Below are 22,379 nucleotides of genomic sequence, written 5' to 3'. Positions count from 1 at the left end.
TGTACCCATCAACATTTTTTGCCATCTCTACTAACACAAATGAGAGAACAAATACCATCACTGTAATAGACAAATGAAAATATAGACAACGAAATGCTCTCACCGTTTATCTTCGAAAAAAATCGGATCTGCAGATGTCGTCCATATCGTTTCAGGGGTTTGAGTGGGAATTTTGAAGTCACTCAATTCAAAAATGTTAAAAATAACAAAAACTGTAGGATATTTGTCAGCTGAAAATTATTTCATAATAAAAGAAATGTGAAAAGTACGTGATGACATCGAAAAATATGGGAATATTCCAGTGAAATTCTTGAAAAACGATAAAATGTGTTTTCGAAGTCGAGTGGCTTGAACGCGTAAATCAGCATGTTGACTATGCAAAACATGATGAGAGCCATCTAGAAAAAAAGACAAAACTAACTTTTCGTTGTCTATATTTTCATTTGTCTATGTCACTGTACTCAACCAAATGTGAGAGAGAGAGCATGAGCGTAAGCTTCCCCCAGCCATCATCACCCAAATTCACCACAGCAACTTAAAATCCAATGTTGAAAAGTTGTTGAGCACCACCACAACATCATTTGTAAACGTTACGTCGAACGCGTTGGTTGTGTGTGCGTCCCCTATTGCGGATAGAATAGTTGGACGTGAGAAGGAAACGTGTGTGTGAGTGTCTGTCGTTGTTGTCCGTGTCGGCGGCGCTTTCTTGTTTAGTGTACGTTTGATTTTCGATACGATTTGGTTCGTTTATTTCATTGCTGCGCGAAGATAGATAGAAATAAAGAATAGTTTCTGTTGTGAGTGGCAGAGTTGGGAAAAAGAAAAGTAAATTATTATTTAAAATTTATTAATAAAAAGGCAACAGTAACAAATATCTTATAAAGTAAACTGGGAAAAAAGTATAAAGAAAATATTTTCGTTTTTGACGTTAAAGAAAAAAGTTGATGAGAAAATCTGTTTGTATATATGATTTTCATGGCATGTAGTTTTTTTCTGTTGCCTTGTGAGTGTCGGGAGCGCGCCTCAACTCAAGCCAGAGGCTGCCTATGCGGAATACTATTTTTTTTGATGGGATTAATATTAAATTGGAATTGTCTTAATTAAACCAACAAATAATCATATGAATTGTTGTTAACTATGTGATGATGATGTGAATGAATGCTTCTCCGCGCCTCTCCACTGTGTGAACAGCGTGGCCCACAACCATAGTTAAATGCCGCCGCACCCAAAATTTATTTAATAAATTATGAGAAAATCAAGATGAAGCAACATACGAAAATAAAACTAAATATTCAATGAATTGTGAAAAAGTTTTGAGAGAATTTTATTTTTTGGTGACACAAACAAATAGCAAAAGAAAAATTCACAAAAAAAAAATTCTAAAAATAAATGTTTGTACCAAAAATATGAAAGACAATTCAAAGAACCTCGTTTGCTGAAAAAAAAAATAAAATAAAAATAAATTTAACTTGAAACAAGGTGGCTGTACTCTTCCATAAAAAAAACTGCTCCTCTACCCGCCGCTACTGTTATAATAATCAACTACTCTACAAAAACAACAACAAACAAAAAAAAAACTCGACTTCACCTCAAAACAAATCCGTGAACAACAACAGCAGCCTGAAAGCCAACCAACCAACCAACCATTCTTTAATGGCAACGAAAACAGCAACAACAACTCCATGAAAACAAAAACAATTCTTAAATATCTTCGTCATCATCATCGTTATTTTACAACAAAAAAAAATTAAAGAGTTAGCAACAACAACAACAAAAAATCTTCATTTGAAATTTCAAGTAAAAAAAAAACAAGACTTTAATTTTTCCACAAAGAAGAGGAAGAGACAACGAACATTAACGTAGTTATTCGTGTTGTTGTCCAACTCCCAGTTAGTTTGTTGGAGGAGAGCTCTTCACCACACACACACAGAGTCAGTTAAGGTGGTTGGTATCTATTACGCTCTTCCTCTTTATCTAGCTCCCCCATTTAATATCAAATTCTCACCTGAGCATGGCTTTGTGAGCTCTCTCTCTCTATCTCTCCCTGTTATAAATGAGGTAATGCCAACCTCACCTCAACCAAGGCAATAACAACACAGCAAAACAAACCAACTTAACTGTGTCTGATATGGTGTGTTTTTAAGCCTCTCTGAGCAAATGAATGGTTACTCTCAAATTAATTTCTCAAGGGGGAGTTGAAAAGTAACCAAACAAAATCACTTTTTGCTGCGAGAAAATAAATAAAAAACACTTTTCTTAAATAAATAAATCCAAGAAATGCCAAATAGAAATCAAAATTCTTTTACTTAACTCTAATTCTTCACTCCTTATTCAAACTTTTGGCGCATGCACTCCCCAATAAATGTGGTTTTGCCTTCTGTTTCAGCCACTTCAAAATAAATGTTTTGATGAGCAGTGTTTTGTGCCATGATGATGATGATGGTGATTGTTGTTGTTGTTTTTGCTACTGCCACTTATGGTGGTTGCTTGAGTGGTCTTATTTGAGTGTGTTTGTGTGTGTGCTTATTTGTGTATATAAAAATTTTATTCGTGATGTCATTTTTCGTCCATCCATCCACGTTCATCTGTCGTAATTCTGCGAAATAAAGTAGGCATTCCATGTGCCTGTCTGCCTGCGTACCGCCCGCCAATACCAACACCACAACAAACCCCGAAATACATATTTCACAAACAGAACAGAATGTTTTGATATTTTGAAATCGACGACAGCCAAAAAAGATACTTTTTTTTTCGAGATACTTGTTTTGTTGGCCCTTTGGCTAGTTGGCGCTTTTATTCAATTTAGAAAAAAGGTGAGTAATAAAAGAGAGAGATACATTTAGAATATATTACAGTGTGTAGCATAAGTTTGTGTCACAATATTTTTGGTTTAATATTTAAAGAAATAATTTTAAGAGATATCTTGAAAATAAAAATTATAGGTAGGCAAATTTGGGACACATTTTGGCTAAAGTCATGGTTTAGTGTGAAAATTTTATTATAAGTAATTTTTGTCACCCCAATCACAAATGTATGATTTTTCTTCTTCTTCTTCTTGTGAAGGTCCATAATTACCGAGATTTGACTCTCTAAAGCAAAAGCTTAATGTTAGGTTCTTGAGGTTCAAATTACGTTATGACAAAAAAAAAAAAAAAAAAAAAAATGCACAAATTTGGTCAAGAGATCGCATTTAAAATATCCCGGTCCCAAACGCAAGAAATTCAACTTTCAAATTTAGGTTTCGTAGACTGGGCGATTTTTTTAAATCGGCAATTTTGAAGATTTACCTTTAATTTAAATCTATTGTTTTCCACAACTCAATGCCGGGGAAAACCCCTTTTGTGTGACCATTTAAAACTGTTCCTTTATGGGACCCCAGGTACTCAAGTCCATAAGATTCCCCCAAAACGTATAGTATCGCACATAATATCCCAAAATCAAGCAATAACAACAAACTCTGGAAAATGTTTCAAGAAGACTGCGAGTTTTTGCTAGCCCAGAGCTGTGCCCCAGTCGAAATTTCAAAAGTCAAAATCATTAAACTTTGCTGTTGTACAACATTGGTGCGTACGCAGGGTTTTGAACCTAAAATATATAAATTTTAGATCTAGAATCTGAAAATTTCGCATGTATCATTAAAAGGCAGTAACAAGTTTGAGCTACAATACTCGGCTAAATTCGATTTAAAGAAGTTAAAAATAGCAGTCGGTTTTGCCGACAGATATACACCTTCAGCCAATGTCCGATTATTTAAATATTTAAATATGAAATATGAATAAATATGAAGTAGGTTTCGAAGGAATGGGAAAATATTGTCCATTTCGTATCGGACCTAAATATGAGATATGTGATAATTTTTAGAATATACTCGTATTAAGATGTGCGTGCGGTACCCAGATATGGTCGACCGAAGTTTTCCATTTTCACACTTCATCAAATACAGATAAAAATATTGGTATGGAAAAATGGAAGATTTTTTATCCAATTTTATGCGGAATCATCAATTCCATATTCATCTCAGGTTTCTGCGTTGAGAGAAAGACTCGCTGACATGGTTCGCAAGTTACGACTGATTCAAATATTGAAAATTGTGACCCTTTGTGGGTGAGGTACCAGAAGCGTGTGGCAGATATCTATCATCTTCCCATCAGATTTTGCGTTAGCAAATTTGTTTGGATGAGTTAAATTTGAAGAGAGTTGGAAGCTTATTTTGCTTTTTTTGAGTGTTTTGTTTTTCAAAATTTTGAAACCTTTACCGGAGAGGTATCAGAAGAAATGGACCGATCTCTATCATCATTATAACAGACCTTGTGTTAATAGATATATTGAGATGTGCCAAGTCTAAATGGAATCGGTTGTTAATTTCGTGTTTTATTTGTTCCATGGATATTGAAAGGAGAAGTGCCAGAAGGATTCGACCGATATATCCCATCTTCACAGCAGATTTTGTGTTGTGTGAAATATGAAGAGAACCGTATGTTAAATAAGGATTTTATGCTCGTTTTGGTTATTTAAAATTTTGACACTTTGTGGGGAGGTATCAGAAGAAATGGCCGACCTCTACCATCTTTTCATGGTTATTTAAAATTTTGATTAGTTGTGTGGACGGTATCAGAAGGAGTAGTCTGACCTATACCATCGTCATGGCAGACCTAGAGTTATTAGAAATATTTTTGATATGCAAAATTTCAGGGCAAATGGACACTTATTTCACATTTTATAGGCGTTGAGATTATTCAACATTTTGACCCTTTGTGAGGAAGGTACTACATGGAGTGGGCCTATATTATGTATTTTCACACCAGCCCCAGCCAAGGCACAAATATTAGGTTTTACATAGTTTGAACAATATCGGATGATCGTTTCTTGTTCCATGAGGTAAATTATTTTCTCTGAAAATTCGATCTAAGTTCAACTATTTTATTACGATGTACCAAGTTTGGACCAAATGGGATACTCCTTTCGAAAGTTATCGTGCGTATCACCCAACCAGCCAGACAGACGGACAGACCCCACTAAATCGACTCCAAAGATCTGAAACAGATTTGGTTCAAAGAGTCCTAGGGTCTAAAACCATTTTGGTCGTATCAAATAATACAAAAGGTAGTTATATGGCTGAGGATATTTAAAGTGGTGCTCTCAACTTATGGTGGAATTCGGTCGTTAGTTGGCTAATGATATTTAAAGCGGTACTCTCAACTTATGGTGGAATTCGTTTGTTTGCAATTCATGTAAAAATTATTAGACCTGAATCCGTTAATAATAATTTGTCGTGCTCCGCAAGGTTTGACTGTTTATGGGGACGGTTGGATTTGACCAAATCGTATTTTCCGTACCAGTCAGCCAGAGGGGCTAATGGAGAAATTGGGTTCAAAATCGTTATTTCATTGAGCTGTATTTATTATACGCCAAGGAACTAAATATCCTACCAATGTCCAGATTTTTTCTATTTCGATTAAAATTGCCTTGTTATGCAAACCTGGATATAATATTTTTTGGCCAACAAAAAATCCATCTCAGATCTCTTAGATAGTTTTTAATTTCTGTAGCTCCCTTAGAAATGTTTTATTTGACTTCGAACCTAAGATACACTTACCCAGCATAGGTGCCTTTGTACCTATGAGTTTAGAGTTTTATAACCACTTTTTTGTATAAGAGTCTAGAACTCCTCAGTACCTTTGATTTTAAGGCTCAGACTCGCATTCGATGTGCCGACGTTACTCATTACTTTGTAATGAGAAGAGGTTCTTTTGCTTTTTAATTTTAGCAATTTTTTCCTACCCTCTAGTAAGGCATAGGGTAGTTTATTTTCATTACCTTTGAATGAAATTATCGACTTAAACAGCTCCTCAGGTTTAGCTGACCTGTTCCAGAATCAGAACCAATGTAAAAAAATTGCTACGATTCTGGAACAAAGCAAATGTCATACATTTCCTAAAATTAAGCCAAAATTTAATATGAATGACTCTGTTTTAATTTGTTGTGAAAAAATACGACACAATTTTAGTGTTAATTTAATAAACACCTAGCCAGTCATCCACCCACCCATACAACCAACAACAGCGTTTTTTTCTTGTTTTTGGAAAAAAAAACTCTGACAGGTGGTAGAGCAGGCAGTGTTTACAACGGCACTGTCTGCAGATAAAATTTCCCAAATAAAAACAAATGCAAGCATTCGGTCCATTAACAAGTTGTTGTTTTTAAAAGTGGACTTTTTTCAAACAAAACACACGACACTTACCTACCTACGAGTACTTGTGGCACTGCACTCATCTGGCGTATAATTACCGCCGTACAACAGTGTGTGCAGTGCAGTGACTTAGGGAGAGGAGGGAGTGAGCGAGAGAGATGTCGAGAGTGAGACATTTTATTACCAATAAAAATTGCCCATTACATTGCACAGCTTCCTCTGTTGGCTGTTTCCTTCCTTTCCTTGTGTGCTGGCCTGTCATAAAATCATTGAGGTAGAAAGGAAAAAAAACACAATTGAACACAACAAGACAACATTTTCAAAATAATCGTGTAGTGAAGGAAGAAGACAAGACAATAACAGAGAAGGTGAAACAATGGCAAAAACGAAGAAAAAACACAACACCAAGACACATTCCAAGAACGAACAGGTTTTTCATCTAATGCTTGCCCTAACACTAACAACCAACAAAAATAACAGCAACAAGAAAGCACTTCTTTGAAGAGATGATGATGATGCCAAATGTATCTCAGGGAGAGCAAAGAGAGATGAGTATCCCAATGTGTGTGCCAGAGGTGATTTTGTTGTGGAATAGTAAGACGGAAAATCAAGTGTGTTGAAATTGTTGTGTGGGGATGAGAAGAGAATAGTGTTGCTGTAGGTGAGCAAAGACCGTTTGAGAGTAACTACACTGAGAATAGGAATGCCAACTTTGACTCAATTACCATTAAGGTGGGGCAGGCGTTGTGTTTGGCATCATCATCATTATTTCAGCACACCGCAACACACAGACACACATCCAAATTGGATAGAGAGGTGTTGAAATTCTAGCAAAAGTTTGCTATGAGAGAGAGGTAACAAAAAGAGCATATGGAGAAACCCCAAAAACCACAATAGATAGGCAAACTAATGACAAATACTAACAAAACCTAGTTGGTATATAAACAAGCATCTGTCATTAAGTTCAGATCTCCACAAAGCGTGGTTTATAGACTGTATCTGAGAATAAATAGAATAAAAATGTAATTTACATTGTTGTTATTGTTGCTTCAACATTAATTGGTTGGGTAGGTAGTTAGGTAGAGTTACTTGTTTATTTCATTCATAGGTATTGGATTCTTTTTTCGGATGTTTTTTGTCATAGAATTTTTGTAAAATTTTTGTTGTTGTCAAGACTTGAGTTTTGTTTAAAGAGGGGAATCAGACAAAATTAACACTACCAATTAGAAGGTTATTTTGAGGTAGACTAATTTTTAATGCCTAATGGCACGTTTCGAGGGGAGTAGGTTATAATTTTTGTAGTTTTTATGCTCTCAGCCATATAGCTAATCCGTTTCATAACATTTGGAGTCTATCTAGCGATGTCCGTCCGTCCATGTCTGTCTGGCTGGCTGGTGCGCACGACAAAACTCGAAGGGAGTATCCGATTTGATCCAAACTTGGTACATCGTAGTATTATTGTCAAACTTAGATGGAGCTCGGAGATGGGAAATATAGGTCCTCTCCTTTTGGTACCTCTCCCACAAAATGTCAACATTTTCAAAGAAAATAATTTACTGCATAGAAAAAGAAAGGATAATCAACCAACTTTGCGAATCCAAATATTTCCATCAGTGCTAGGTCAGGTGCGAAAATGAACAATATCGACCCACTCCATCAAGTATCTCCTTCACAAATTGTTAAAATTTTACATAGTTATAATTCTTATAACATGCGATGTAAGTGTCCGATTGTCTTCATATTACACTCATCACAATATTTTTATTAATCCAAGGTCTGGTGTGGAGATGGAATATATCAGTCCACTCCATCTGGTACCTGCCCCAAAAACGCTCAAGATTTTGAATATTCATGAAGCATAAAACACGCAATTAGCATCCGATTCCATTCAGAATTGACACATCTCAATATTTCCATAAACACGAGATTTTTTATAAAGATGGTGGAAATGGGAACATATACTTCTGGTACCTCCCTCCCCCACAAAGGGGTCTAAGTTTTGTATAATCAAAATGACTATAAAATCCATTATTTCTACTAAACCGGAACGGAAGTTACATATTTTGAATAATCATGACACAACTCAAAATACATCGACTTTCTTAAACTTGCATAGCCAGCCCTCGTATGTCTAGCAATTTGTTCGGTGGTATAAATTGTTAACATGTGGTCCGTTCGCTGTGTATTTTTGTATGTCTCTCTTTCTTAAGTATTGGCAGTTGTCTTGCTGGTCATTAAAAATCAAAACAACATCATCATCATGGGCTGTCTGCAAAATAATGACGTCAGCTTTTGAGAGGAAAGATGAAAAAATAAATAAAATTTAAAATTAAAAAAAAAAAAAAAACAAAAATAAAAGAATAGAAAAGAGATGAAGAAGAAATTGAAAATGGTCAAAAAAAGTTATAAATTTTACTAAATTTGGTATTGGATGAAGAATTAGAGCTTAAATTCTGAAATTTTAGAATAAGTTTAGATTTGTTCGAATTGGTCACCTTTGGCAATTGGCGAATTATGGCCTTCCAACGGCCAATGAAACCGTCACACGCTGCCTGAATGTTGCTCTGCGTTATTTTGGCCCATTCCCGGCGAAGCGCTTGCTTGAGGTGATCGACACTTTGGTGTTTTTTAGTGCCTACCTTGCTTTCCAAAATACTCCAGACACAATATTCCAACGGATTGGTATCCGGAGATTTTGGTAGCCATTGTGCGCTGGAAATGAAGCGTTTGACCTCATGTTGTAACCATTCTTGGGTGGTGAGTGCGGAGTGCGATGGTGCTGAGTCCTGTTGGAATGTTCGAGATCTGTGGCCAAAATGTTTGCATGCCCAAGGTTTTAATACACCCTCCAGAATATTTTCCCGATTATATTCGGCATTTATTCTGATGCCATGGTCGATTAATACGAGCGGAGAGTTACAATCGGCAGTTATGGCGCCCCACACCATGACCATGGCCGGCGCTTGAGTTCTGCTGGCCAACCGAAGGTGCACATTTTCAGCTGACCAAGGTATGCGGCCAAAATATTTGCGTGCCCAAGGCTTTAATACATCCTCCAGAATATTTTCCCAATTATATTTGGCATTTATTTTGATACCACGGTCGATTAATACGAGCGGAGAGCGACCATCGGCTGTTATGGCGCCCCACACCATCACCATGGCCGGCGCTTGAGTTCTGGTGGCCAACCGAAGGTGCACATTTTCAGCTGACCTCTTTGGCAAGTAAACACGATCATTCTGTTTGTTTACAAATGGCTGGACTACGAATGTTTCCTCATCGAAAGAAGCCAAATTCGGCAGTTCACCACTTTCGGCCAAGCGAAACAACTCTTTAGCTCTTTTGAGTCTATTTTCTTTCTGTTGCGGTGTAAGTTCTTGCACTTTTTGGAATTTCAATGGCTTTACCCGACCGAGCTCATTTTTCAATATTTGCCGAATGGAATATTGCGATTTGTTCAGCTCACGAGCCGGCGATGCGGGTTTCGCTTCGATCAAGTCGCTTCTTTACTTTTCGAAGCATTTTTGCTGATGCTGTTGTTTTCTTCCGTCCATTTCCTTGACGTCAGGCTACGCTACCAGTATCACGATAACGAGCGATGGTACGAGACACAAAAGATTTATTCACATTTAAATGCTGGATTGCTCTAACGATAGCCACTTGAAATCACACTATCACGCTTGAGTTCCATCACGCATAATTTTTTTTCTGGAAAATTCTCACCAAAATGCTCTTGTACGCTTGTAAAAAATGTAATGAGCTGTCACTGTAAAAATTTTAACAGTTGTCGGACGAATGGCTTAGAAATGACAGCAGTCTGAAGTTGGTTGCAGTTTTTTGTTCGAAAAGTGCTAAATTGGGAATTGGGCGAAGGGATAGAGCTGGAATCACGAACATTTGGAATTAAGGTCTCTGCTGGTATCTGGAATAGAGATATGGAGGTTTCTTTTGAAATCTGTACTATATTTGTACGAAAAGTACTAAATGGTACTAAATTTGGTATTCGAAGAAGAAATAGAGCTTAAATCCTGAAATTTGATATAAATGTCACCATTGAGGTCGGATATGGTTGTGGTTTTGGATATGCGTACTATAATTGTGCTAAATTGGGTATTGTAAATGTGTATCATAATTGGACGAAAGTACTAAATTCGGTTTTGGGCGAAGGAATAGAGCTGAAATATATAACTTTTAATATTGAGGTCAATTTTGGTTTATAGTGTTGACATATGGAGACCTTGAAATAGTTTAATCTTTGACCGTAGGTCAGATAAATATTTGTGGATTAGTTTAATCTATAACCAGTTCAATATTTGTGAATTCTTAAGAATTAGTCCAAAGACTATTTTTGGTTAAAAATCATGATTTTTTTAATATTTCTGAGTGCTTTTAAAACTTGGATCTTTTAAGGAATGATCAAAATTCGTTATCCCTAATTTTTTCATAGAAGTTTTCAAATGTCATGCTTGTGAATTTTTACAGAAATTTGCCAAAACCATAATCGTATATATATTTTTTTAAATCTTAGTCATGTGTATAATTTTGGACTAATTCTGCATATATTTGATTTAAACTCACCAGGATTGGGGATTTGATTTCTTAGTCTTTGAACAAATTTATTCACTCTATTACAAAAAAAAAAAAAAAAAAAAAAAAAACTGACATCATCTGGACCCCAAGCCCCTCCTTTATTTTGTTTACAATCGCCTAAAATTTTATGGCAGTCTTTTTTTTATTAGCAACAAAAAAAGTGAAATCAAAACAAATTTAAAATATTCCAATTTTTATATTTTTTGATTCTAAAAATATACAAAAAAAAAAAAAAAAATAATTAATTTAAAATGTATCCACACGTTGGAACTTCGTCATCGAAAAGATACAGCAAGAAACGGTTGGTTGGATGGCTGGCTGGCTTATTTTGAGTGTTTTTTTTTTTGTCTATTCAAATTAATTTTTGGACATTTCAAAATTGCTTGAATATTTGTTTCCCATGCGTTTCAGAACATTAAAAATATAACAAAAAACAAAAAAAAAAAAAAAAAAAAAAACGCGATGGCAAGCAAGTGTGTGTGTTTTTATTTTGGTACTCGAACTGGACGTCTAACTGGTTGTTGGGTCTGGCCTCTGCGCCAATGTTGTGAGTTTCAATATTTGACTGAGGAATTTATTGCTATGGCAACATTCACCCTGAGTTCGTTCTATGCTCCATATTCCTCTTCAAAAAAACACCAAAACCAACAATATTATGGTGCCGATGATGTTTTTTGTTGTTGTTCGTGTTTTTGGGTTATGTTGGGTATCCATAGCCGATGTGTGCTTTTTATGCTCGTCGTCGTCGATGATGATGATGATATTGATGGTATCATAATTATTTTAGCCATTTTAATACGTTTTGCTTTTTTTAATTTGGGTACATGTTTACTTTGGCGATTACGTCATGATTGTTGTCGTAACAGAATTTTGCTTTTGAATTTGAAAAAAAAAAAACATTTTGAAAATTACGACTTCGTTTTTTTTTTTTTTTTTTTTTTTGAGTTAGAAATCAGGTATAAAAATAATTTAATTATGTCCGAATGTTATCTTTTTAATTCAAATTTATTTGAAATTCTACCTGACAGCGAAAAGGGTTTGGAACTTACAGTTTCAAAAAAAAAAATAATTCTCAGGACTCTGCGAACATTCGAGTTTATATTCCATCAATAAATAAAGAAATTGTTTCAAGGAGTTTTTTAATGGTGTATATCCCAGATCGTTTCAGACTACAAATCAAGAGCGAAGATATGACTATATTCAGTCCTAATAGAATTTTTTAGACACCAGAACCATTATTTTTTTAAAAGAGGCCACATGAAGGTACAAAAATCGCGCCTTTAAAAAATATTAAAGGTGTGGGTCTTTATTTTTTTTTTCAACTTCGTAGGGATCTACAATTCGAATTATTTTAGCGGCCTTATACGAAAAGTACTAAAAATTTAATACTTTCTTTTGAAAGAACGGAATGAGCTGGAATTCTGAAATTTGGAATGAAAGCCACTGATGGAGTGTAGGATAGATGTACCAAAGGGTTTTTGGAATTTCGAACGTTAAGGTTACGAAAATTTCTAAAATGTTACTAAACTTCTAAAATGTTTTTTTTTTGCTGGGTTTTGGACAATTCGTACTAAATGGGTACGAAATGTACTAAAAGTTTAATATTTTCTATTGGGGCTAGAGTTTCGAAATTTGGAATGAGAATCACTGCCAGAGTGCAGGATATGTGTATCAAAGGGTTTTTGGAAATTCAAAATTTTAAGGTTATGAAAAGTTCTAAAGTGGTACTAAACTTTCAAAATGGTACCATTGGTGGTATTGTGTGAATGGATAGAACTAAAAACTAAAAATTTGCTTTGAGAATCAAGATTGGAAAGTAAGTTTGGTATATGAACGTGGTTTTGGAAATATGTGCTAAGTGTGCGAACTGTACTAAATGGTACTAAATTTGGAACAGTTTGGTTTAGGGTGAACGGATGAAGCTGGAATTCTGTGATTTTGCATTGGAATTTCTGTCGATGGTAGGTTTGTGATAAAGAAGTGGTTTTGGAAATGGGTACTACAAGTGCACAGAAAGTACTAAATAGTACTACATTTGGTACAATTCGATATTTGGTGGACAGATATTGCTTAAAATCTGAAGTTTGGTATTAGGATCGATGGTCATGTAAAGCCTGGACATTTGGAGATGGTTTTGGAAATGTGTGCTTTAATTGTACGAAAAGTACTAAGTGGTATTAAATCGAGGATTTGGTGAAGGAACAGGGCTGGAATCCTCAACTGTGATATTGTGGGCTCTGTTTGTATCTGGGATTGAGATATTAAGATGAAATCTTAAATTTGGTGCAAGGATCGCTGTTCACATGTAGCCTGTACATATGGGGGTGGTTTTGTACCATATTTGTATAAAAAGTACTGAATGGTACTAAATTTGGTATTGATTGAAGAGATAGGGCTGGAATACTGAAATTCCATATTGAGGTCTCTGTTGGTATCTGGAATTCAGATATGGAGGAGTTTGTGAAAATTTATACGAAAAGTACTAAATTGTACTATATTTGGTACAATTTGGTATTGGGTGAACAGATATTGCTTGAAATCTGAAGTTTGGTATTTGGGTCGCTGTTCATATGTAGGCTGGATATATGGAAATGGTTTTGGAAATGTGTACTTTAATTGTACGAAAAGTACTAAGTGCTACTAAATTTGGTATTGGTTGAAGGGACAGAGCTGGAATCCTCAAAAAATTTGATATTGAGGTCTCTGTTGGTATCTGTAATTGAGATATGGAGGAGTTTTTTAAAATGTGTACCATAATTGTACGGCATAGAAAGGTAGCTGGTTTTGGATAGGCGTACTAAATGGTACTTAATAAGGTATTGGGTGAAGGGCTTGATCTGAAATCCCGAAATTTGATATTGGGGTCTTTGTTGGTATCTGAAATTGAGATATGGAGATGATTTTAGAAATGTAATATATTTGTACGAAAAGTACTAAATAGTACTATTTTTGGTACAATTTTGTAATGGCTCACCCATTAGATAGTGTTTGAAATCTTAAATTTGGTGCAAGGATCGCTGTTCATGTGTAGCCTGGACGAATGGGGGTGGTGGTTTCGTACTATATTTGTATGAAAAGTACTGAATGGTACTAAATTTGGTATCGGGTGAAGAGAGTGAGCTGGAATCACGAAATTTGACATTTAAGTCTCTGTAGCCTTCTGGAATTGAGATATGTAGGAGATTTTTAAAATGTGACCTATAATTGTACGAAAAGTAGTAAATGGCACTAAATTTGGTATTGGTTGAAGGGAAACAGTTGGAATCCCGAAAATTGATATTGAGGTCTTTGATGGTATCTGGAATTGAGATATGGGGGAGATTTTTAAAATGTGAACTATAATTGTGGGAAAGGTACTTAATGGTACTATATTTGGTATTGGGTGATTGAAGTCTCTGTTAGTATCTGGTGTTGAGGTCTGATGGTTGTTTTGCAAATGCGTATTATAATTGTACGAAAAGTACCAAGTGGTAATAATTTGGGTATTGGGTGAAGAGATAGACCTGAAATTCCGAAATTTGATATTGAGGTCTCGGTTGGTATCTGGAATTGAGATGTGGAGAAGTTTTTTAAAATGTGTACTATAATTTAACGAAAAGTACTTAATGGTACTAAATTTGGTATTAGGTAAAGAAATAGAGCTGAAATTCTGAAATTTGATAATAAAATCACTGTTGGTATTTGCAATATAGAAAGGTAGCTGATTTTGGAGTGGCGTACTAAATGGTACTAAATTTGGTAATGACGGAAAATACAGAGCTGAAGATTTAAGATTTGGAGGTAGACTTGGAAATGTGTACTATAGTCGTTCGAAAGGTACTAAATTGAACTAAATTTGGTATTGGGCAAGGGTATAGAGCTGAAATTGTGAATTGTAAGAACTGTTGGTATCTAGGATTGGGATATGAAACGGTTTTGCAAATAAGTGCTAAAATTTTCCAAAATAGTACAAAATTTTAAATTTGATATTGATGTCCATGTTGGCATACATATGAAGACGTTGAAATAGTTTTGGACAGAAAAATTAGGTCCATTGGGATTCCTCCTCGGTAAACTTCAAAATGAAAATTTTTGAAGTTTTTTTTGGTGTAAATAAACATTTTCCAATTATTCTTTCCGAAAAAGGAAAAAAAACTTGAATAATATATAACAAACCTTAAAAGTCGGAAAATTTAGAGCGATTTATGAAATTTTTAATGAAAAATTTAGTTAATCTGAACAAATTGTGCATTTTGAGTTCTAAAAAAGCGTAACGCCAACTGTCGGAACGAATTTTAATGTGGACTTTTCGCTGACAAAGTATCGCGCATTTGCTAGTCGTACATAATTTAGTATTCTGATCCAGTTATTTTTTTTATCAAGAATTCGTTAAGAAATTAACCTCATCTTCCTGAAAATTCGATTGGCTGAGTCTTTTTAGATTTTCATTTCCCATTTCCATCACTTAGGTCATTTCCGCAAGTTTCCAATTGTTTGCATATCAATTCCCTTCTCTTAATTATTATTTCTGTCTTCATCAATGACTCATTGCCGTCCTTCCTCCTCAATCTTCTTCTTCTACCTCGTCAATAATAAAAACCCACACGAGATCCCAAATAAATTCACTTTAAAGTTTTCATGCCTACAAAAGTTTTCCTATCCCAATGGGGAATTTGCGCTCGTCATGTGTGCCCCCCTGAGGCCAACTTCCACTTTTTGTTTTCTTAATGGATAATAATTTTTATGTTAATAAAATTGAGATCATTTACTAAAAATATCCGACAAAATGTGTGACATAATCTTTTTTTGAGCGTCGCGGCTAGGCCTGCTTCTAGGGATTTTTAGAATTCCCTTATGGAGGAAGTTTTTGTTAAGAAAAAATTTGTGTTTGTTATTAATTAAAGAAAGCGGCCCATCATCATCATCATCCAGAGAATAACTTAAATAAATAATGGAATACAAAACAACAACAAGAAATTATTCAAATTGATGATATATGAGTGCCGAAATGAAATTATTTTATATTGGAAATTAACAATTAAGGCACGTTTGCCGTTCAAAAGTGGAATTCAAATATAAAATTTGATAATCTAAAATGAAAAACAAATTTTTATGAAAATGATATCATCGTCATAATTTTTAATATTTTTAAATTTTATTAAATGAAAGCAAAAAAATATCGGAAATAGCATTAAATTTTAGAATAAGTTTAGAATTATTCGAATTGGTCACCTTTGGCACGAATTATGGCCTTCAAACGGCCAATGTAACCGTCACACGCAACCCAAAGTTTGCTCTGCGCTATTTTGGCCCATTCCTGGCGAAGCGCTTGCTTGAGGTGATCGACACTTTGGCACTTTTTAGTGCCAACCTTACTTTCCAAAATACCCCACACACAATAGTCCAACGGATTGAAATCCAGAGATTTTGGTGGCCATTGTGCGCTGGAAATGAAGCGAGGAATGTCATTTTGTAACCATTCTTGGGTGGCGCGTGCCTCTGAGTGCGAAGGTGTTGAGTCCTGTTTCAATGTCCCAGGTCTGCGGCCAAAATGTTTGCGTGCCCAAGGCTTTAACACCCTTCAGAATATCTTCGCAATAATATTCGGCTTTTATTCTGATGCCATGGTCGATTAACATGAGCTGAGAGCGACCATCGGCTGTTATGGCGGTCCACATACACCATCACCATGGCCGGCGCTTGAGTTCTGGTGGCCAACCGAAGGTGTACATTTTCAGCTGACCTCTTTGGCAAGTAAACACCGATCATTTTGTTTGTTTACAAACTGCTGGACAACGAATGTTTTATCATCGGAGACGGAGAAAACCAAATTCGGCAGTTCACCACTTTCAGCCAAGCGAAGCAACTTTTTAGCTCTTTAGAGTCTATTTTCTTTTTGTTGCGGTGTAAGCTCTTGCTTTTGGCATTTCAATGGCTTTACCCCACCGAGCTCATGTTTCAATATTTGCCGAATGAAATATTGCGATATGTTCAGCTCACGATATGTTTTCAGCTCCATTCGTTCACACAATACCAAATGGTACCATTTTAGATTGTTAGGAACATTTTGGAACTTTTCGTACCCTTAAAATTCAAATTTCCAAAAACACTTTGTTACATCTATCTCGCACTTCATCAGTGTCTCTCATTTCCAATTTCTGAATTCTAACTCATTCCGTTTACATAAAATAGAAATCGGTTTCCCTTAAACATGAAGTCTTCCCAATATCCCCTAGACAGCTCATTGACAAGCAGGTGGTCTTTCTGTGCCAGAATATGATTCGATTCTGCGGAATCTAAATAGATTTCTGTTTCTATTCTGAACCAACTTTTTTTTAAATCTGGAAAAACGCATTACTTTTTTGTCTCCTGGTAATGCTATCCGTAAGCTGTTGTCATTACATCGAAATTAAAATAATTGTCAGAAATTTAAATTTCGGAAATTGAACCAAAAAGATTCATTCTTAGGGCCCTTTTCTTTAATAATTGAATTTTCACATCTTTAAATCATGGCGTTTTCTCAATATCCCCAAGATAATCCAAAATCCAACTGTTCGGCAGGTGGTCTCACTGTTCTCGAATATGATTCAGTCCTACCGAATGTAAATCAGTGTTTCAAAGTTTTTCTTTTTCAAATCTTAAATTTTATTTATGTGTCATCTGAGAATAACTCAATACTTTTTTGTCTCCTTGTAATGCCATAAGTAAGGACTAATTCAAACAGTGACAATTTTCTTTTGCTGAGCCAGTTTTATTTTGGATTTTTATTTCAACAATTTTCATTCTTAAAATAAATCGAATTTCCATATTTTTAAATCTTAAAATCTTCCCAAAAAAACCCCAAGACATGCCATCCGCCACAACCGGCAGGCAGGTGGTCTTCCTGTGCCGGACCTTCCTTTGTGTATTTTCAACAACGTTGTGTTTTCCTTTTCCTCTTTTTAATTTGAGTGTTTTTTTTGTTGCTTTTTCTTCGCAAAAATTCTTTTGTGTTGCCCAATGAATTACAACAATTAAATGGAGGTTTTTTGCTCTAGATTTTTTTTGCACAACTACCGCCTGTGCGCCTCCCAGCCACCCAGCCAACCAAGTCCATTCATTTTTCATTCACAAAAAATGAATTCGAAATAATCACCTCCATGGACTGGTGGTTTGCCTGCATGGGTGGTAAGTATTTAGTTGCTGCTTCCGTTAAATGCTGCCGAGACGTTGGCATAGTTTTCATTGGCTGTTTTGTGAGTACAAAAACAACAACAAATTGCTGTTGCATGCAGCAGCAATTGTCAACATCGGCTTACCGACTGAGGTAGGTGCTGCTGTTTCAGTTGGCGTTTTTTTTTGCATGTGGCGCTAGCGGAGGTTATTGCACCAACAAGTAACACTCATGGATTTTAGTTTAAAAAAAAAGTAGTTCGCCAAATGACAAAGAGGAGGGGGAGATGAGGGGTGCATAGTAGGGGCCTAACTATTTAAGAAACTTTGGGCCCATGTTTTCCACTATTGCTTTTTTTTTTTGTTGGAATTTTCCACTGCCGACTGCATTTGCAACGCAACTTGTTGTCTGTTAGCCAAGTTTTTTTCCTTGTTTTGTTGTTGCTGCTGTTGCTGTTGTAGTTTTTTAAAATTTTTTTTCTGAAGCACCAACGTCATCCACTGTCTGTATTTTATGAATATGAATAGAATAGAAATGTAAACAAAAAATGTAATAATGAATGAGTGAATGAATGGATGAATCTCTGAACATAGATGGGTGTAGGTATCCATCCATCCATCCATCCCAGCCGAGAGAGGTACGACAGAACCATGTCATAATACCAACCAACACCATGTGTGAACACAAACACCTTTTTTCTTTGTTAGCAGTCGTCACAGCCTATCTGCTAACTGACTAGAAATCAGGTTAATTACATGGGCCATATGTAAATGGCGGTAATAAATGAATATAAATAGATGGATATTTCCACTATGTTTTTTTTTATCGTAGATCTTTATGTGTTTTTCTTCTTGTTTGGGTGTGTTTTACGAGGGGTGTCAGGGGTATTTCTGAAAAAAAAAAATATTATAAACGGAAAACGGAATAAGTCCAATTTCCGTCACATAAGTATCGTCTATATATAGGCGTAGAGAAATAACTGACTGATACAGAAGCTGAAGCCAAAATCTTGAAATTTTGCACGAGGGCAGTCTAGGTGCTTGGGCGTGTGATAAGACAGTTTCATTTGTTCACCCTAAACCAAACTATTCCATATTTAGGACAGTTCGCACACCTAATACACCTCTCCAAAAGTAACTTAATTTCAAACCTTGATTTTTACACCAGATTTCAAGTTTTAAAAGCTATCGGTTCACATAATACCAAATGGTACCATTTTAGAAGTTTAGTACGATTTCATAAATTTTTTACCCTTTTAAAATTGTTCGTAACCTTAAAAAATTCGAATTTCCAAAAACTCTCTGGTACATCTATCCTGCAGTCCAGAAGCGATTCTCATTCCAAATTTCAGAATTGTAGCTCATTCCGTTTGTCCAATACAGAGTATTAAATTTTTAGTACTTTTCGTACCCTCTTTGTACGAATTTCCAAAAACCTAAAATGTAAAATAAAAATTGAATACTTCGTATTGGACAAACGGGGAGTGATAGATTGAATTCTGAACAAGTAAAAAAGATGTAAGTTCGGCCGGGCCGAACTTTTAATACCCTCCACCATTTGGTACAAATTTGGCAATTTCCAAAAAAAAATAAAATAAATAAATAAATAAATAAATAAATAAAATAAAAAAAATCCTTTAAAAATTCTGTTAAAATCTTAAAAATACCGAATGTCTATACGACGACGTATAACTGCATAGGCAACTTTTGTCATAAGTTATTACAACATTTAAATGCGAAACTTGTAGAAAAATTTGTTTATAATGTAGCTAAAATCATCAAAATACCGAATATAGGGGGTACCGTTATATGGGGGCTATACGAAGACTTGGACCTGCACAGACAATTTTCTGGCATGGGCTGAAGTATCCATTACGAACTTCAAATGCGAAATTTAAAACAATCCCGGTGAATAATGTCGCTAAAATCATCAAAATACCGAATATCGGGGGGTACGGTATATGGGGCCATGGTCCATTTTCTGTTTTCTGCTGCAGTATCTATTACGAACTTCAAATACCAAATTTGGAACGGTTCCGTTAAATAATGTCGCTAAAATCATCAAAATACCGAATATCGGGGGGTACGGTATATGGGGGCTATACGAAGACGTGGACCTGCACAGATAATTTTCTGTCTTAGGCTGTAGTATCCATTACGAACTTCAAATGCCAAATTTGAAACAATTCCGGTGAATAATGTCGCTAAAATCATCAAAATACCGAATATCGAGAGCCATGACATGACCCATTTACGAACTTAACCTGCCTACTGGCAAAATATACATGTGTGCAAAATTTTAGCCTTCTACCTCAATTTGTTCGAAAGATAGCGTGATTACAACAGACAGACAGACGGACAGACAGACACACACTCAGACAGACGGACATGGCTAAATCGTCTTAGAATTTTACGCTGATCAAGAATATATATACTTTGTTGGGTCTGACGTGAGTATTTCGAGGAGTTACAAACGGAATGACAAAATTAATATACCCTCCATAGTATGGTGGAGGGTATAAAAATATGGAATGAGAGTCACTGACGGAGTACAGGATAAATGTACCAAAGCGTTTTTTGGAAATTCAAACTCTTAAGGTTACGAAAAGTTCTAAAATGGTACTAAACTTCTAAAATTATACCATTTGGTGGTATTATGTGAAGGGATAGAGCTAAAAACTTTAAATTCGGTATGAGAAGCCAGGTAAAGTAAGTGGAAAGTAAGTTTGATGTACGAAGATTGTTTTGACATTGTATACTAAGTGTGCGAACTGTACAAAATGGTACTAAATTTGGAAAAGTTTGGTTTAGGTTGAACTGATGAAGCTGGAATTTTGAAATTTTATATTGGGGTCCCTGTTGTTGATAGATTTGTGATAAAGAGGTGGTTTTGGAAATGTATACTACAAGTGCACGAAAAGTACTAAATAGTACTATATTTGATACAATTTGCTATAAGGCGAACCGATAGTGCTTAGGTATTGGGCGAAGGCATAAAGATAAAATTCTTAAATTTGATATTTAGATTGTGGTTGAGAGAAATTTGTACTATAATAGTGCGAAAAGTACTAAATTGTACTAAATTTGGTAATGGGTGTAGGGATGGCTCTGGAATCCTCAAATTTGATATAGATGTCACTGTTGGTGTATGCTGTTATATGGAGGTTTTAGAAATGTGTACTAAAAGTGCAGGAAAAGTACTAAATGGTACTAAATTCAGTATTGGGTGAAGGGATCGAACTGGAATCCTCAAATTTTGGAATCTGTGTTTGAGATTGGCGGTGGCCTGGAAATGCTTCCTATATTTGTACGAAAAGTACTAAATAGTACCATATTTGGTATTGGATTAAGGGATAGGACTATAATCCTCAAATTTAATACTGAGGTCTCTGTTGGTATCTGGAAATGAGATATGGAGGTGATTTTGTAAATGTGTACTTTTATTGTTCGAAAAATACTAAATGGTACTACATTTGGTCTTGATTGAAGGGATAGAAATAGAATTCTGAAATTCTATATTTAGATAACTCTTGGTAGCTGTGTTGGAAATTTTGGAATGCGTCCCACATTTGTACGAAAAATACTAAATAGTACTAAATTTGGTAATGGGCGAATAGATAGCTCTGGAATCCTCAAATTTGATATAGATGTCACTTTAGTTATGTCTTGTTGAGATATGGAGTTTTTGGAAATGCGTCCTATTTTTGTACTAAAAATACTTGATCGTACTAAATTCGGTGTAGGTGAACAGATAGTGCTTAAAATCTGAAATTTGGTATTATGGTCGCTGTTCATGTGTAGCCTGGTCATATGGAGATGGTTTTGGGAATGTGTACTATATTTTTACGAAATGTACTAAATGGTACTAAATTTTGTTGAAGGGATAAAAATAACATTCTGAAATTTGATATTTAGGTTAAAGTTGGTATCTGAGGTTAGGATTTGAAGGGGATTTTGGAAGTGCGCCCTATATTTGCAAAAAAAGTACTTATTGTACTAAATTTGTTATTGGGTGAAGGGATAGAGCTGAAATCTCGAAATGTGATATTGAAATATCTGTGGGGAACTAGCATTGAGATATGGAGGAGGTTTTGCAAATGTGTGCCGCAAGTGCACGAAATATGCTAAATAGTAGTTAATTTGGTACAATTTCGTATTGAGTGATTCAGATAAAATCTGAAATTTTTCATTTTCCTATTTTATTTATTTTTTTTTTTTTTTTGAAAAATTTTTGTCAAAGTGTACAAATTGTCATCGTATCCAAAATTTACTAGTTCGAATATAATTTAAATCTAATAAAAAGTACTTGATACCTTTTGTATTACAAGGTAATGACAAAAAATTATTTTTAGAGTTACTATAAAGATATTCTTATTTCAAATGCTAAATAAATAAAAAATATTTTAGGTATGAATTTCTTTAAAAAAAAAATATTTATATTAAAAAAATAATAATTTTAATTGTTTTC

The 22,379-nt window shown here is 35.1% G+C and overlaps 1 protein-coding gene across 3 annotated transcripts in view; it reads left to right on the top strand.

Moving 5' to 3' along the window:
* The first annotated feature begins 585 nt into the window (after positions 1–585).
* The window catches only part of LOC101899792 (neuroglian), a 207,676-nt gene continuing 185,882 nt past the window's right edge, over positions 586–22,379 (top strand). For all 3 annotated transcript variants that reach the window (XM_059121916.1, XM_059121918.1, XM_059121917.1), the window contains exon 1: positions 586–825. The gene's annotated coding sequence lies outside the window, so the exon portion shown is untranslated. The remainder of the gene's footprint in view (positions 826–22,379) is intronic.

This window comes from Musca domestica, unplaced genomic scaffold, assembly GCF_030504385.1.
Source record: "Musca domestica strain aabys unplaced genomic scaffold, Musca_domestica.polishedcontigs.V.1.1 2, whole genome shotgun sequence".
Classification (NCBI taxonomy): domain Eukaryota; kingdom Metazoa; phylum Arthropoda; class Insecta; order Diptera; family Muscidae; genus Musca; species Musca domestica.
Note: the sequence above shows the minus strand (reverse complement) of the source record. Positions and strands in the feature narration are given on the sequence as shown.